A 15563-nucleotide genomic window follows, 5' to 3' on the forward strand; every position below is an offset into this window, starting at 1 on the left:
TGCATGCCACAACTGTGGCATAGGTCAAAAATGTGACTCAGATCCCCTGTTGCCGTGGCTGTCGCGTCACCCTGCAGCTGCTGCTCCAATTCAACCCCTAGCCCGGGAACTTCCATATGCTGCAGGTATGGCCGTAAAAACTCCAAAAAAAAAAAAAAGGTGGAGGGGGGAGTTCTACAGGAGTTCCCACTGTGGTGCAGTGGATTGAGCGTCTGACTCCAGCGGCTTGGGGCACTGCAGAGGTATGAGTTTGGTCCCCCGCCTGACACAGTGGGTTGGGGGATCCAACATTGTTGCAGCTACAGGGCAGGTTGCAGGTACAGCTGGGATTTGATTTCTAGCCCAGGAACTTTCATATGTTGAGGGTGTTGCTATTTAAAAAAAAAAAAAAAAAAAAAAATTCTACAAGATAAATTAACCAGAGACATTAGTCTTTTTTACTTATTTAAATTAAAAAAATTTTTTTTGTATTTTTAGGGTCACACCCACGGCACATGGAGATTCCCAGGCCAGGAGTCAGATCGGAGCTGCAGCTGCCTGCCTACACCACAGCCACAGCAATGCAAGATCTGAGCCTCATCTTCGACCTATGCTACAGCTCATGGCAACGCCAGGTCCTTAACCCACTGAGTGAGGCCAGGAATCGAACCTGTGTCCTCATGGATGCTAGTCGGATTCATTTCCACTGAGCCACAACGGGCACTCCGAGACATTCGTCTTGAGCTTCAGCCTTCTGCCAACTGGCTTTGAGGACCTTTGATGACCAGGATCCTTCCCACCAGACCAATAAAGGTAACAACAACAACAACAGGAAATCCCCTTGCCTACACATGTCACCTTGTGAGTGCAGAGGGGAGAAAACCACATGGTAGAAAGTGGGTTTTACCACCTCCCCACCACCCTCACCTCCACGCAGCTTCCTTGGAGACATCTAGGGCCAGTGCTTCCCAAGATATAATAGAGTTGCTTTCGCAACTCCAAAGGATTCACATTTTGAATTAATTGCCTCCAGCCAAAAAAAAGAAGGGATGGTGATTTAAGCAAAATATCCAGCTGAGCTAAAGCCAGTAGAGTTGGGCTGTGGATGAGCTGTCATTCCCTGCAAGTGTTAGCCAGAGGAAAATGCGAGAAAGGGGTGGGTGGGGGGAGTGGAGCTTGGAGCTGCTGAGGGTGCAAAACACCTTCCCCCCGGGGGTGGGAGAGGAGGGGGTGCAAAAGGGACTGGAGGGGGACAGGTGATATGAGGTGGAGTCAGGGCAGTAAAGATGCTGTGGATGAGAGGGCAGCAGCGTAGGGCAGCTGGTCACATGGGAGGCTCAGGGTAGGAGAACAGGGTAAGAGACAGCATAGCCCAAGGTGGGGGTGAGTGAGCTCTTGGACCCTCTCAGTGGCCAAAAATCAGGAGATGCAGCTTAGAGCAGAGGAAGTTGGGAGGATATAATCCTTGTCCTGAAGCTGAGGGATCAGACCTGGGTTCAGATGGTCAGGAGAGCTAGCCTGGCATTGTGGTCCCCCCGACCCCACCCCGCCACCTCCATTTCCTCTGTGAATGTATCTGCTATCTATTGCCGCAATAGTGCTACATGACAAATGACCACAAAACCTCAGTGGCACACCACAAGACATGCTGCCTGCTTACATGCCTTGAGTGGTCAGCTGGGCAGCTCTGCTGATCCTGGCTGGGCTTCTCTAGGTGGCTCTGGCCTCAGCAGGACTTGTTCACTCATATAGGGTGGCTCGCTTAGCGTGGCCATGGCCGGGATGGTGAGGTGACTTGGGTCTGCTCCAGCCTCCTCCTGGGACCAGCGAGCCAGCCTGATGTGCCCTTTGCATGACCACAGGGGAGGCCGAGGGCCCTGGGATTGAGGTCTAAGGCCTTTTCTAGCCTAGGTTTGGAAGCGCCTTGTGTCACTTCTGCTACATCCTATCAATCGGAGTCCATACATTCAAGAGATGAAGAAAGAAACGCCACCTCCATCATGAAGGGCCTGGGGTACAGAGGAGGTGGAAAATCAGGGCCATCAGTGCAGTCAAAGCCCCACAGCAAGTCCTGTGCTGTTGAGGGCGGGGCTGTGAGAGGAGGAGGGAGTCCGTGGCTGTGGTGTGTCCGTAGGACCCTTGGAGCTGGGAGGGGCCCTGTGAGGTTGCGATGACAGGCCCAGCCCGGGGTTGCAGCTTCGGCTCCTCCAGCCCCGCCTACTGCACTCCCGTTTTTCCATTTTTCTGTTCTCCGGCCTGTGGCCTGATACTTGTAGGCCATGTTGTTGTGCGGAGGAAGGACTGGCGGGGGGACAGGATCTGTGTCATGGCTTTTGGGCAGCAGCTCTGCGCAGAAGGCCAGCTGGGCTCTTGGCTAGATGGAGAGGTTTGAGGAGCAGCCAGGGAGCGTGGAGTTAAAGGCAGCCCCTGATGGCTCAGGAAGGATGTCATGAAGCATAGGTCCCTGAAAAGCGTTTGTTCCAGTCAGGAGCTGAGAAAATTCCCCAGAACTTCCCGTGTGTTCTTGAAGCAAGGACGGCTGGGGTGGGGTCAGAGAAGGGAACGTTCCTGCTTTTCCCGCTAAACCTGACTTTGACAGCATGCATTTCCTCTAAGCCCAGCTTTGGGATCTCTCTCACGAAGGTTTGTGGGCTCTCTTTGGTCCCCAGGCTGCTCCAGAACCCGGGAAGCGGCAGCTCGGGCAACCCTGCCCTCAGGCGCCACTCTGAGCAGCTGTGCTGCTCTCCCGCCCTCTTGTTTGCCTTCAGTTTCCAAGCCCGGTCCTGCCCCGTCTCCAGGCCCCTTGCACACGAACAGGCCCTCCGGTTTCTACACACGAAGGGCCCTGGTTTCAGAGGGACCGGGGCTTCCCTTCCCACGTCCCTCCTCTCCTTCCCGCCAACCCACCTCTGCTCCTCTCCCGCTTGCAAGGAGCTGCCTCCTCTCCAAGTGGGAGGAAGGATCTCGGAAACGTGCCCGGAGCTGGCAGGCCCAGTGCTTTCCATTTGGAGGAAATGCTGCATTTTTCACCTTTCACCCAGAAAAATATGGTTCTCAGCAAGCTTGTTTGTAGCGCTGAGAGTTCCCAAAGGAAGGAGAATAGGGAGTTGGGGAGGGGGTGCTCACGGCCCCTCGCAGGGCCCTGAGGGCCAGCCCCCTGCCCCCGAGGCCGAGCTTCCCGGGGAGGGAGGCACAGGGGCAGCCTGCAACGGCCCAGCTGCTGGGGAAAATGAAGGCGGAGAATTCCAGCTCCACGTGGAAAGCTGAGTCATCCTTTAGGAGACCAAGCATTGGCTGTTTCACGTTCCCTTCTTGGCCTCTCCAGGAACACACAGTGGCTGCCCTTGAAGGTGGAGGTGGGGGTAGGCGGGTGCCGGTCCCTTAATGGAGAAGGGTTCTTTTGGCTTATCTTGTCAAAAGCAGGGAAGAAGTGCACCAGGCCTGCCATCCAGAAGGAGCCCACCAAAAAAGCAAATACAAACCAACAAACCAAAAAAGGAGTTACCGCTGTGGCGCAACGGGATCACTGTCTTGGGAGCACTGGGACGCAGGTTCCATCCCCGCACAGTGGGTGAAGGATCTTCCATTGCTGCAGCTGTTGCTTAGGTTGCAGCTGTGGCTCAGACCTGATCCCTGATGACATGGTCAGGGAACTCCTTATACCCCAGGGGCAGCCAAAAAACAAACAAACAGAAGGAGCCCAGAAGTTCCTGTTGTGGCGCAGTGGTAACGAATGCAACTAGTACCCATGAGGACTCGGATTTGTTCCCTGGCCCTGCTCAGTGGGTTAAGGATCTGGCGTTGCCCTGAACTTTGATGTAGGTCTAAGATGTGGCTTGGATCCCGCATTGTTGTTGCTATGGTGTAGGCCAGCAGCTGTGGCTCCGATTCAACCCCTAGCCTGGGAACTTCCACATGCCACGCATGCGGCCCTAAAAAGCAAAACAAAAGCAAAAACAAAAACAGAAGGAGCCCAGAGGGGAGAGGGCTGCCAGCAGGGAGTCAACATCGGAATCCAGAAAAAGGAATTTGGGCTGCTTCTGCCCACTCCACCATAGTTATATCACCAAATGGAGGAGGCAGGGTCATTCAGCAGCATCGGAAGTAGCTTTTTCTACAGCACACGTGAAACAGACAAGGGCAATATAAGCAGCCCTGCCTAGGTCATAGCATTTGAGACTGAAGGCATTTAAGCCAGGGGTCTTCGTCCAAGTGACAGGCTGTCCTTAGGAAGTCCCAGCTGATAGGTGGTGCTATTCAGGCAGCAAAATGACTAATCCAGTTCAACAGCCGGGTCTGGCTTCTGAGAGAGACCCTGTGAGTAATTGCACTTCAAACTCATGTTCAAAGAATGTTCACATATTTGATCTCAACAACAGCCCTCCTTTGATGATGGCAGGAGCAGATGGCAAGGCCAGTCTGACTTTGGGAGGATGGAGGCTGGCCAGAAAGGCCAAGAGACTTGCCTGTGGTCCCACCACGAGGACACAACATGGTGCTTCACTAGGGACCTTTCTGCCCCTTACCCGACCTTCAGTCAGATGCAGCGGCCCATGGACCCCAGGCTTGTTCCGTGGCGTTCTGGGGCTCCCTGAGGTGAGCTGTCATTGGCCGGGGAGTCTTGTGGGTGAGGGGATTTCGGCAGAGTCCAGTCCCCCTCGTGTCTGCTTGCCAGGCTCATCACAGCTCCAATCTGCCTTCTTCCAAAGCTCTCCTATTATGAGGACTCTGGCTTGAACAAATCCGAAAGCAGAGACCAGAGCTGCTCCCTTGGGTGGGATGCAGGGGTCCCCTCACCCCACTTGCAATGAAGTCTGGGCTTGAAGTCTTTTCCTTCTGGCCTTGGCCTTCTCCATGAATACCCTCCAGCACTCAGGGGAGTAGCTACAAGCTAAGTCTGAGCACCGGTGTGCTCCCCTGGGCCTCCGCCTGGCCTGCAAGAGCAGGGCGGGCAGTGGGGAGCTCTCCGCCCCTCCTCCTCCCCTTGCTAAGATGGCTTTGTCCTAGAAAGTGCATGGTTTCCAGGAGTTCACGCCTTTTCCTAGAAAGAGGTGAGAGGAGCTCTATGTCTCAGCATTTGGGATGAGTTGGCTGCCTTTCTCTTTGTCTTTCTGAGTCTCTGACTTGCTCAAGATCCAGAGGTTTACCAAACACCGTGAGGTCTTCAAACATGTGGTATGTGCCCCCCCCCCCGACCCCCTGCCATGTTCCAGCTGCCCACCTCCAGCAAAGGGCCTGACCTGGGGCTAAGGGGGGGGCTGCACCTCCGCCTTGGCTGAAGGAGGACTTGGATGGGAACATCTGTGAGAAGGAAGGCCAAGGAAGTGCAAGGAATTTGCTCATCTACACTCATTCAGAAACAGAAGTAACAGGCAACAGGCCAGGGACTTAGCTGTGGGAAGCCCTGTTCGGAAGTTGGCTGAAGGAAAGCAGAGGCAGAGTAAAGGGACTCAGACCAACGGGGCTGTAGAGGATGGGAGCTGGGGTTCCAAGCCCTGCTGCATGGTGACCTCTCAGCTCTGGCTGCAGGCATCTGAGTCCTCACGGAACTTAGGGTTCAAAGAGCAACTGTGGGAGTTCCCATTGTGGCACAGTAGAAATGAATCTGAATAGGAACCCTGAGGTTGTGGGTTTGATCCCTGGCCTTTGCTCAGGGGGTTAGGGATCTGGCCTTGCCATGAGCCGTGGTGTGGGTTGCAAATGTGGCTCAGATCTGGCGTGGCTTTTGCTGTGGCTGTGGTGTAGGCAGGCAGCTGTGGCTCAGATCCAGTCCCAAGCCTGGGAACCTCCGTATGCCACGGGGGAGGCCCTGGAAGGCAAAGAAGAAGAAGAAAAAAAAAAAGCAACTGTGGGAGCGGGGAAGTTGGGGGGGGGTATGAAGGGCAGGGCACTGTCAAATAGAGCAGAAGTGCCTTTAGTTGTCCAGAGTGCATTTTCACCTCAGCAATAAAATCAGCTGGTTGATGTCCTGGTCCAGTCCCTCAGACAGTGCTTGGGAGGTAAAATGACTTGCCCAGGTTTGAGGCCTTATTCCCTGTCAGAGGACTGCCTCTGGCTTGGAAGCCTGAAGCTCCTGGAGTTGGATGGGAGGCTTTGGGGTTGTTAGAATGGAGGGTGGGAACGCAAAATGGTTTTTTGGGTGCTTCTCACAGCATTGCTGAAGCAGGCACTCACTTTATGCCAAACCAGATAGTGAAGGTTCTCTTTCTTCCCAAGGGCTGTGGGGTCAGTGGAGGTTCAAGGCCCTCTCCCAAGCCCACTGGGTTTCAAAGTCAACAGGAGAGCCCCTTACTGAAAGGCCTGGTCTCTCTTGTAAGAACTATCCTGATTAGGTTAGACCCACCCTGGGTGGCATCCCTTTTTATTAATGCAAAGTCAGCTGACTCAGGCTGGGCCACACTCCAGGGCATGGGATTGTACCAGGGGTGTGCACCCAGGGCCAAGAGTCTCAGGGGGCATCTTAGACTCTAGCTCCTCCACCACTCTTCAATCCTGACTCCCAGTCGATAAATTCACCAGAGACCAGCTTTGTTTCTTTCTTTTTTGGTTTACTTTTACTTTATTATTTATTTATTTGTTTTTTGGTCTTTTTGCCATTTTCTTGCTAGGGGTCTAATCAGAGCTGTAGCCGCCAGCCTACACCAGAGCCACAGCAACATGGGATCTGAGCTGAGTCTGCGACCTACACCACAGGTCAAGGCAACGCCGGATCCTTAACCCATTGAGCAAGGCCAGGGATCGAACCTGCAACCTCATGGTTCCTAGTCAGATTCGTTAACCGCTGAGCCACGACGGGAACTCCCAGCTTTGTTTCTTTCAAGTGTACTTTATGTACTGTCCACTTAAAAAAAACAAACAAAAAAACCCACAACCTGGAAGTTGAGAGTTAAATTTTCCTTGGGGCAAAATTAGGACTAAGCCTGGTAGAGAGCATCTCAGGTAGTCTCTGAGGCAGTCAGGTGGCAGTGGGTGGGGCGGGGGGAGCTAGGATATAAGAGTTTAAAAACAAAGGGCAGGGAGCAGGAACAAAAGAGGTCTGGGCTCTCTGAAATCATTCCTTTTGATATGCACCTTGGCTACAGGGCCAGTATCCTGAGTTTTTACAGCCTGTATGACTCAGGGGCTCTCACCCTTGGAGGTGATTGCATTCACAAATCAGATGACCTGTGACATTCTTTGTTTTATCCTTAACTAGAGACGGGGCTGAAACACCACCCAAGGAGGAAAAGGAGGAACATCAGGATGTGATAAAGGGGAGGGGGAGGGGCGTGCAGCCAGGCACACATTTTACCAAAGTTGTTGGCTCATCTGAAGGTGACTACCAGTCACGGGGAGCAGACATCACCAATGAAGGATTTTAGGGTTTTTCTAGATATGAGGCGATGCAAGAATTGGGCACTTAAAATCTTCTCCTAAAAATATCTGACTATCTGTTGGAGAATGGCTTGGATCGTCAGTGTCGGAAAATGAGACACATGAACCTGGGAGATCTCGACAAGGCTCTTTACTTCTGCAGAAGGGCGTGAGTACTCCAAAACGCACGTGCAAAGAAGAAAAGACCCTCCCTATTTATCCCCGACACAGGTGATGTACTGTCCCCTTCCCATTGGTCAGGTCAGAGCACAGGTTCTTCCTGGTTGGCTAATTGAAACAAACTGTTGCTGGGAGAAGAGGTGACAAGCAGGGGGCCGCAGGAGGGAGTTTCAGCCAAAACCAGAGCAAAATGGAGTAACCAAGATGTCCTTTGATAGAAAAGACATTGTGTTACTTTCCACATATCTGAAGACTTCATCTTCCAGTTTTCCCAGAGCACAGAGTGCCTCACTCCCAGCGTTCACCCTGAGCTCTGCCCAGGGAGTGCTGTGGGTCAGCAGCTGCAGTGGCTCATGATTAAATCCATGTAGAGGCTGACGGCAAGTGCCAACCTTTAGTTCACAGCAACTTGCATCACATCCCATCTAACGAATGAGCCTTACTGTCTGCCCCCCGCCCCCCCGCCCGATCCCCGTAAGTCAAGGCAGGACCCCTGGGTAAAACAGCTCCTGTTCCCAGAGAGCATAATAATCTTTCAAAATCCCTCCTTATAGAAATAAATATTTTAAGTCCTGTTTCCTCTGGGTGCTGGAACCCCTCATTAATGACTAGGGGCCCAGCAAGGGGTTCGCATCATGGCGCAGCTGATAGGGATGGAGTAGGCACAGGTGGTCATAGAAGTCCCAGTAAAGGATCATAGAGAGGGGAATCTAGGGGATGGTGCGAGATCACTGCAAGTTAATAAATTGCTCAAAAAAGCCATCAGAACAAGGCAGGCTTGCTGGACTAGTGGAGGTTGGAAAATTGCCTCAGGTCATTGGGTGGGGGATGGGATGAAGTCTGCATTCAGATTCGGACCTCGGGCAGGAGTTTGAGGACAGAACTTCAGCTGATTTGAATAAGCATGGAGACCAGATACCAAGGAGGAGCTACTACTCGAAGAAACAGGAAGAGGCGGTCTTTTCCAATCCCCACTCCCCTTGGATAATAAAACTGAGAGCCTCCTGGCCTACCCGCTTGCATCTCTCACAAGCTTCCTATCCAAATAAGTCTATTTCTTGCCTATCACTTTGTCATTGGCTGAATTCCTTCTGCGCAGAGGCATAAAGAACCTGAACCTCAATAAGTCCAGACACCAACGGGTGAGTGATTCTAATTTAAATCTGTGGGTTTAAGTTCCAGTCTGGATTTTGGCTGGATTCAAATCTTGGCGCGTGGGTTCAAGTCCCAGTTCATTTTCTGGCTAGGTTCAGGCAGTTAGTGCTGTCAGTTTCACAGCGGAAACGAACACAACTAGCATCCACGAGGATGAGGGTTCAATCCCCGGCCTTGCTCAGTGGGTTAAGGATCCAGCATTGCCCTGAACTGTGGTGTAGGTCACAGAAGTGGCTCAGATTCCCGAGTTGCTGTGGCTGTGCTGTAGGCCAGCAGCTGTAGCTTAGATTCTACCCCTAGCTTGGGAACTTCCATGAGCTGCAGGTGCGGCCATAAAAAGTAAAAAAAAAAAAAAAAAGCCCAGCACGGAGTTCCATTGATGATGGGGGTGCCCTCGGACTGTTCCTGGAGGTTAGATTCTTGTCTCATCACAGAAAGAATTAAAAAACGAGATGGAAATGAGAAAGAAAATTGAGGATTTATTTAAGCGAGAAATACAACCTTTTTAAGGAGAGGTGGGCAAAGAGGCGAGCAGCTGCTGTGCGTTTTTTGGCACACCGGTTATATGGGGCATCTAATTGTATGGGCGGGATATTCACTGGCAAGGTGAATTTTCATCCGTTTCACCTTCCTGAAGGGAGGAGGGATTTTTGTCCTTATGTTGGGGAAGAGTGACTCTGGCTCAGATTGTCAGTGTCGGAAAATAAGACACATGAACACAGGGAGATCTCAACAAGGCTCTTTTCTTCTGCAGAAGGGCGCGAGTGCCCAAAAAGTGCACACAAAGACGGAAGACCCCCCTTATTTATCCCCAACGTGGGTGGTATACCTATCCCCTTCCCATTGGTCAGGTCAGGGCGCACGTTCTTCTCGGTTGGCTAATTTGAAACAAATTGTTCCTGGGAGAAGGAAAGAGGGGGATGAAGAAGGGATGTCTCAGATGAAGCAGGAACAAAATGGAGTAGCCAAGACTTCCTTTGATAGAAAAGACATGTGTTAATTCTCACAATTATTTGGCTTTATCAGAAGTGTCATGGTGTTGGTGTTTGGGTACTTCTTATCTGCATAGCTAATTTTATTACAATTTTGTTATAATGAGGGCATAATGAGCAACAGGTTACACCTGGGCGTTGGAGATTCAGGCCCTTCTCCAGTGTTCTTTGCACCCAGGGCATTTATCACCCCAAAAGCTGTGGTTTCCTATCAGTCTGGAGGTTCTGGCTCTTCTTTGTTTACCCATGGACCCTGCTGTTTGCATGATGTGTGGTTTCCTGCAATCTGGCCCAGTGCCCCCCTTCTCTGCTCAGGCCTAACTATCTGCCAGCTGTAACAGGACCAAGGAAGCGGAGCTAGGCAGCTTCCATTTCCAGTGGCTGCTCAGCATAAATCCTGAGCAGCCCCCAGCCTGAGCTCCTTCTGGCCACCCCATCATCTTAAAGGAAATGGCATGTAAGCAGTAAGGCTCTGGATTGGGTCAAAATCACCAAGTGGTGAGTGGTGAAAGCCACATTTTATATGTAGGAAAGGTGGTTTGGGAGTTCTCAAATGCCCTGTGCCAATGGCACCTGGTGTGAATTCAAGTGTTGCTTCTTAGTCCCAAAGAAATCAGTGCCAAACAGCTTTACTTGAACTTTTAAAGTCATCCGTAAATGAAAAGTGTGAACAGTAAAATGTCTAGAATGCTGAATTTAAAGAAGTCATCCATACATTGGAATTTTATATATCCATGAAAGGATAATACCATTTAAATATTCTATTGATATGCAAGGAATTTCAAAATGTTACATAAAACAATCAAGTTCCAAAACAGAATGTCCAATATAACCCTTTTACATATATGCACACATATATGTACACATACATGAAAATATGTATAAATATATATACATAACGCATTCATATAAAGAAAATGAAAGGGTAAAAATTAACATGTCAAAAATAGCTAATTCTGCATAAGAAGATTGAATGATTTTTTTTTCTTTTTCCTTCTGTTTTCTGTTTGTTTTGTTTTGTTTTGTTTTTTCAGGGCTGCACCTGCTACATATGGAAGTTTCCAGGGTAGGGGGTCACATCAGAGCTGCAGCTGCCAGCCTACACCACAGCCACAACAACATCAGGTCCTTAACACACTGGATAAGCCAAGAATCAAACCCGCATTCTCATGGATACTAATTGGGTTTGTAACCTGCTGAGCCACAACGGGAACTCCTCTAGTTTTTCTTCAGTGAGGCTGTACTAGTGATTGTTTTGTCCATTCGGAAGACCATTTCTTTTCTTTTGAGGGACTCATCCTCTTCCACCTCTAACCCTGTGGTACTTGTGAAAGTGGCCTTTGAATAGAGCCTCCGTTGGGCCAAAGGACTGGACTAGGGGTGGGCAGGTGACACAGGCCAGGCCAACCAGAGTCCTTGCTGGAAGCTGGAAGGGCACCCCCTGTGGTGTGTAAAGCTGTAAACTTGGAGAAGCCTGGAATCATGGGGTTCTGCTCTTTGGGGACGTCTGGCCTGAGAGTTTTGGGGGAAAGAGCTCTGTGTCAGTTCTGGATGGCCTAGGAGGCTATAGCCCAGTGCAGCCTTTGCCAAGTACCAGGGCTTATCTACCCACAAAGTGAATGCCCTGGAGGCAGGTTAAGGATTGTTGCCTTGAGAAGCAGATATGCCCTGGGGGAAGAAAGGTGGGGATAGGACTCTTATGTCTTGCAAATGATCACTTTGAATCATGTAGAGGACTTGAGGCAGAGTAAAATACATTTCATAGCAGGAGGAGGTGGGAGATGGGCAGAGGGTGGGAGAAGGGCTCTAACTGTGGTCACTTCAGTTAAAGCCCATTTATCTCCAACTGCTCCTCACAGAGATAAGAGGATGAGAGCAAATTTCCTTTGAGGGAGAATAAAGGGTAGCTGCGTTCAGTGAATACTGGAGCATCTACCTTGAACAGAATCTTTCCCAGCTGACCTGGGAAGCCTCCTTCCTCTCCTGAGGCAGGCTAGCTCCATGAGGCCTCTCCTGTCTTTCTGTCCTTAGAGAATATTCTATATGTGGGCCATCCCTCTGTAAGATAACATTTCTAATGTTAGATAGTATTTCCCTGGGAAATACTAGATAATATTAGAAACACACCAAACCATTTTCTTTCAAGGCACAATTATTATCAAGCACTGGTGATGTGACAGGGCACAATTATTATCAAGCACTAAGCTCTGTGGATGCAGCAGCCACTGTGCTGTTGTTCAATGCCTGTTATCCATTGAAGCCCTGTGCTGGGACATGGAGAGGTGGGGATGCTGGGAAGGCATCGGGCTCCTGGGATGCTGGACAGACTTAATGAGCAGCACTGCTTAAAACGAGACCTGGAAGAAGTTACCCAAGTGAAGAAAGGTGAGGGCCACAGAATCCGGCCCCTGGGAAGAGATCCTCTGTGTCACCTAGCAGTTCTCCTGCTGGCTAACTGCCCTCTGGGTACCTGAGGGATGTCACTAAGGTGCATCTATGCCAGTCTGAAAGCATTTATACCTTTAAGATGCTGGTCAGAAAGTCTGAGGTGCTCCTGAGGTTTCTCAAGGGACAGAGGTGCATATAAAAACCCGACATCCGTTCTGTTGGGGGCGTTATGTATGCTATCTGGAATCTCCACAACTAGGCAAAGGTAGGTTATCCAGACCCATAGTCAGAGCTGGGGAGAATGGGATGAGAAGTGGAGGAAGTTCTCCGAGGTTGCCCAGGTAGTAAGTGGTGGTGAAAGTGGCTGAGAGCCAGGGCTGTGCAGCTCACACAAAGCAGCTGCTGCCCTGGGCTTGACATCTGCAATAGCCACCACGGGAAAGGAAAGGAACCACGAATGGTCACTGAGAAAATCAAGACTCCAGGTATGTCTCTGAGGGGCGTGCGTCGTCTGCGTCGGTCCTAGATCTGGGCAATCTGGGACCAAAAGGGGTCATGTGTTCTCAATGCTCTGCTTCCTGACTCTTGCATTGACGGAAGGAAGGTATGCGTGAGGGTGGTGAGCAAGTCCTCTGGTGCCAGGAGGAGAACCCGACTGTCCCTGACTGGGAAGGCTGTGTCTGAGTGAATTCCTAACTCTTCTCGGCCCTGATCAAGATGGCTGGGTCAGGGGAGGCAGAAGATGCAAATGTGAGCTGAGACTTGAAATTCTTTCTTAGCTTTCAAACATTTACAAGCCGTCATGAACTCTACACATGGCAGCTGTACTCATTTTAACATGATTTCCACTTAACAGTATTTTTAATAGCATTTTTATTACTCAATTACATGTATAGTTGTACCACAATCATCACAACTCAATTTTATAGCATTTCCATCCCAAACCCGCAGTGCATCCTCCCACCCCCCCAAACTGTCTCCTTTGGAAACCATAAGTTTTTCAAAGTCTTTGAGTCATATCTGTTCTTCAAAGAAGTTCATTGTGTCCTTTTTTTAGATTCCACATGTAAGTGATAGCATCTGATGTTGGTGTCTCACTGTCTGACTGACTTAGCATGGTAATTTCTAGGTCTATCCATGTTGTTGCAAATGCCGTTATTTCTTTCCTTTTAATGGCTGAGTAATATTCCATTGTGTATATGTACCACATCTTCTTAATCCACTCCTGTGTCAGTGGACATTTAGGTTGCTTCCATGTCTTGACTAGTGTATACAGTGCTGCAATGAAAATTGGTTTTCTGTGGATAGATGCCCAGGAGTGGGATTGCTGGATCAAATGGTAATTCTATTTTTAGTTTTCTGAGGAATCTCCATATTGTTTTCCACAGTGGTTACACCAATTTACATTTCCACCAACAGTGTGTGAGGGTTCCCTTTTCTCCACACCCTCTCTAGCCTTTATTGTTTGTAGACTTTTTGATGATGGCCATTCTGGCTGGTGTAAAGTGGTACCTCATAGTGGTTTTTATTTGCATTTCTCTAATAATTAGTGATGTTGAATATAATTTCATGTGTTTTTTTGCCCATCTGTATGTGTTCTTTGGATAATTACCTGTTTATATCCTCTGCCCTTTTTTTTTTTTTTTTTTGTCTTTTGTCCTTTTAGGTCTGCACTTGCAGCATATGGAGGTTCCCAGGCTAGGGGTCTAATCAGAGCTATAGCTGCCAGCCTATGCCAGAGCCACAGCAACCCCAGATCCGAGCTGTGTCTGTGACCTACACCACAGCTCATAACAATGCCAGATCCTTAACCCAGTGAGCGAGGCTGGGGATTGAACCTGCAACGTCATGGTTCCTAGTTGGATTCATTTCCACTATGCCATGGTGGGAACTCCGCTTCTGCCCATTTTTTGATGGGGTTGTTTGTTTTTTGGTATTGAGCTGCAGAAGGTGTTTATAAATTTTGGAGGTTAATCCCTTTTCAGCCTCTTCATTGGCAAGTATTTTCTCCCATTCTGTGGGCTTTTTTGTTTGTTTGTTTAGGGTTTCCTTTGCTGTGCAGAAACTTTTAAGTTTAAGTCTCATTTGTTTGTTTTCATTTTTATTGTTATTACTCTAGTGGATGTGAGAAGATGTTGCTGTGGTTTATGTCAGTGTTCAGCCTATGCTTTCCTCTAAGAGTTTTATAGTATCTGGTCTTATATTTATGTCTTTAATCCATTTTGAGTTTATTTTTGTGTGTGGTGTTAGGAAGTGTTCTAATTTCATTCTTATCCATGTGGCTGTCCAGTTTTACCAGTACCACTTACTGAAGCAGCTGTCTCTTCTCCATTGTACATTCTTGCCTCCTTTGTCATAGATTAGTTGGCTTTCAGTGTGTGGGTTTAGTTCTGGGATTTCTATCCTGTTTCCCAGATCTATATTTCTGTCTTTGTGCCAGTACCATACGGTTTTGGTTACTGTAGCTTTGTAGTATAGTCTGAAGTCAGGGAGCCTGATTCCTTCAGCTCCATTTTTCTTTCTCAGGATGGCTTTGGCTATTCCAGGTCTTTTGTGCTTCCAAACAACGTTAAAATAGTTTGTTCTAGTTCTGTGAAAAATGTACTTGGTAATTTGATAGTGATTGCATTGAATTTGTAGATTGCCTTGGGTAATATAGTCATTTTGATGATGTTGACTCTTCCAATCCAAGAGTATGGTATGTCTTTCATCTGTTTGTGTCATCTTTGATTTCTTTCATCAGCATCTTACAGTTTTCAGAGTACAGATCTTTTGTCTCTTTAGGTAGGTTTATTCGTAAGTATTTTATTCTTTTGGATGCAATGGTAAATGGGATTATTTCCCTAATTTCTCTTTCTGATCTTTCATTGTTAGTATATAGAAATGCTGTTGATTTCTATATATTAATTTTGTGTCCTGCAACTTTGCCAAATTCAGTGATGACTTCTAACAGTTTTCTGGTAGAATCTTTAGGATTCTCTAGGTACAGTACCATGTCATCTGCAAATAGTGATAGTTTTACTTCTTCCTGTCTAATATGGATTCCTTTTATTTCTTTTTCTTCTCTGATTGCCATGGCCAGGACTTCCAAAACTATGTTCAATAATAGTGGCGAGAGCAGAAATACTTGTCTTGTTTTTAATCTTAGCAGGAATTCTTTTTTTTTTTTTGTTCTTTTTGCTATTTCTTGGGCTGCTCCCATGGCATATGGAGATTCCCAGGCTAGGGGTCCAATCGGAGCTGTAGCCACCAGCCTACGCCAGAGCCACAGCAACACAGGATCCAAGCCGCGTCTGCAACCTACAGCACAGCTCACGGCAACACCGGATTGTTAACCCACTGAGCAAGGCCAGGGACTGAACCTGCAACCTCATCGTTCCTAGTCAGATTCGTTAACCACTGCGCCACGACGGGAACTCTCTTAGCAGGAATTCTTTCAGCTGTTCACCATTGAGAATAATGTTAGCTGTGGGTTTGTCATATATGGCCTTTATTATGTTGAGGTAGGTTCCCTCT

The sequence above is a fragment of the Sus scrofa genome, chromosome 16, assembly GCF_054392235.1.
Source record: "Sus scrofa isolate SSC_HxYL_T2T_F1_AM1 chromosome 16, Sscrofa_HxYL_maternal_Yorkshire_Landrace_v2.0, whole genome shotgun sequence".
NCBI classification, from domain to species: domain Eukaryota; kingdom Metazoa; phylum Chordata; class Mammalia; order Artiodactyla; family Suidae; genus Sus; species Sus scrofa.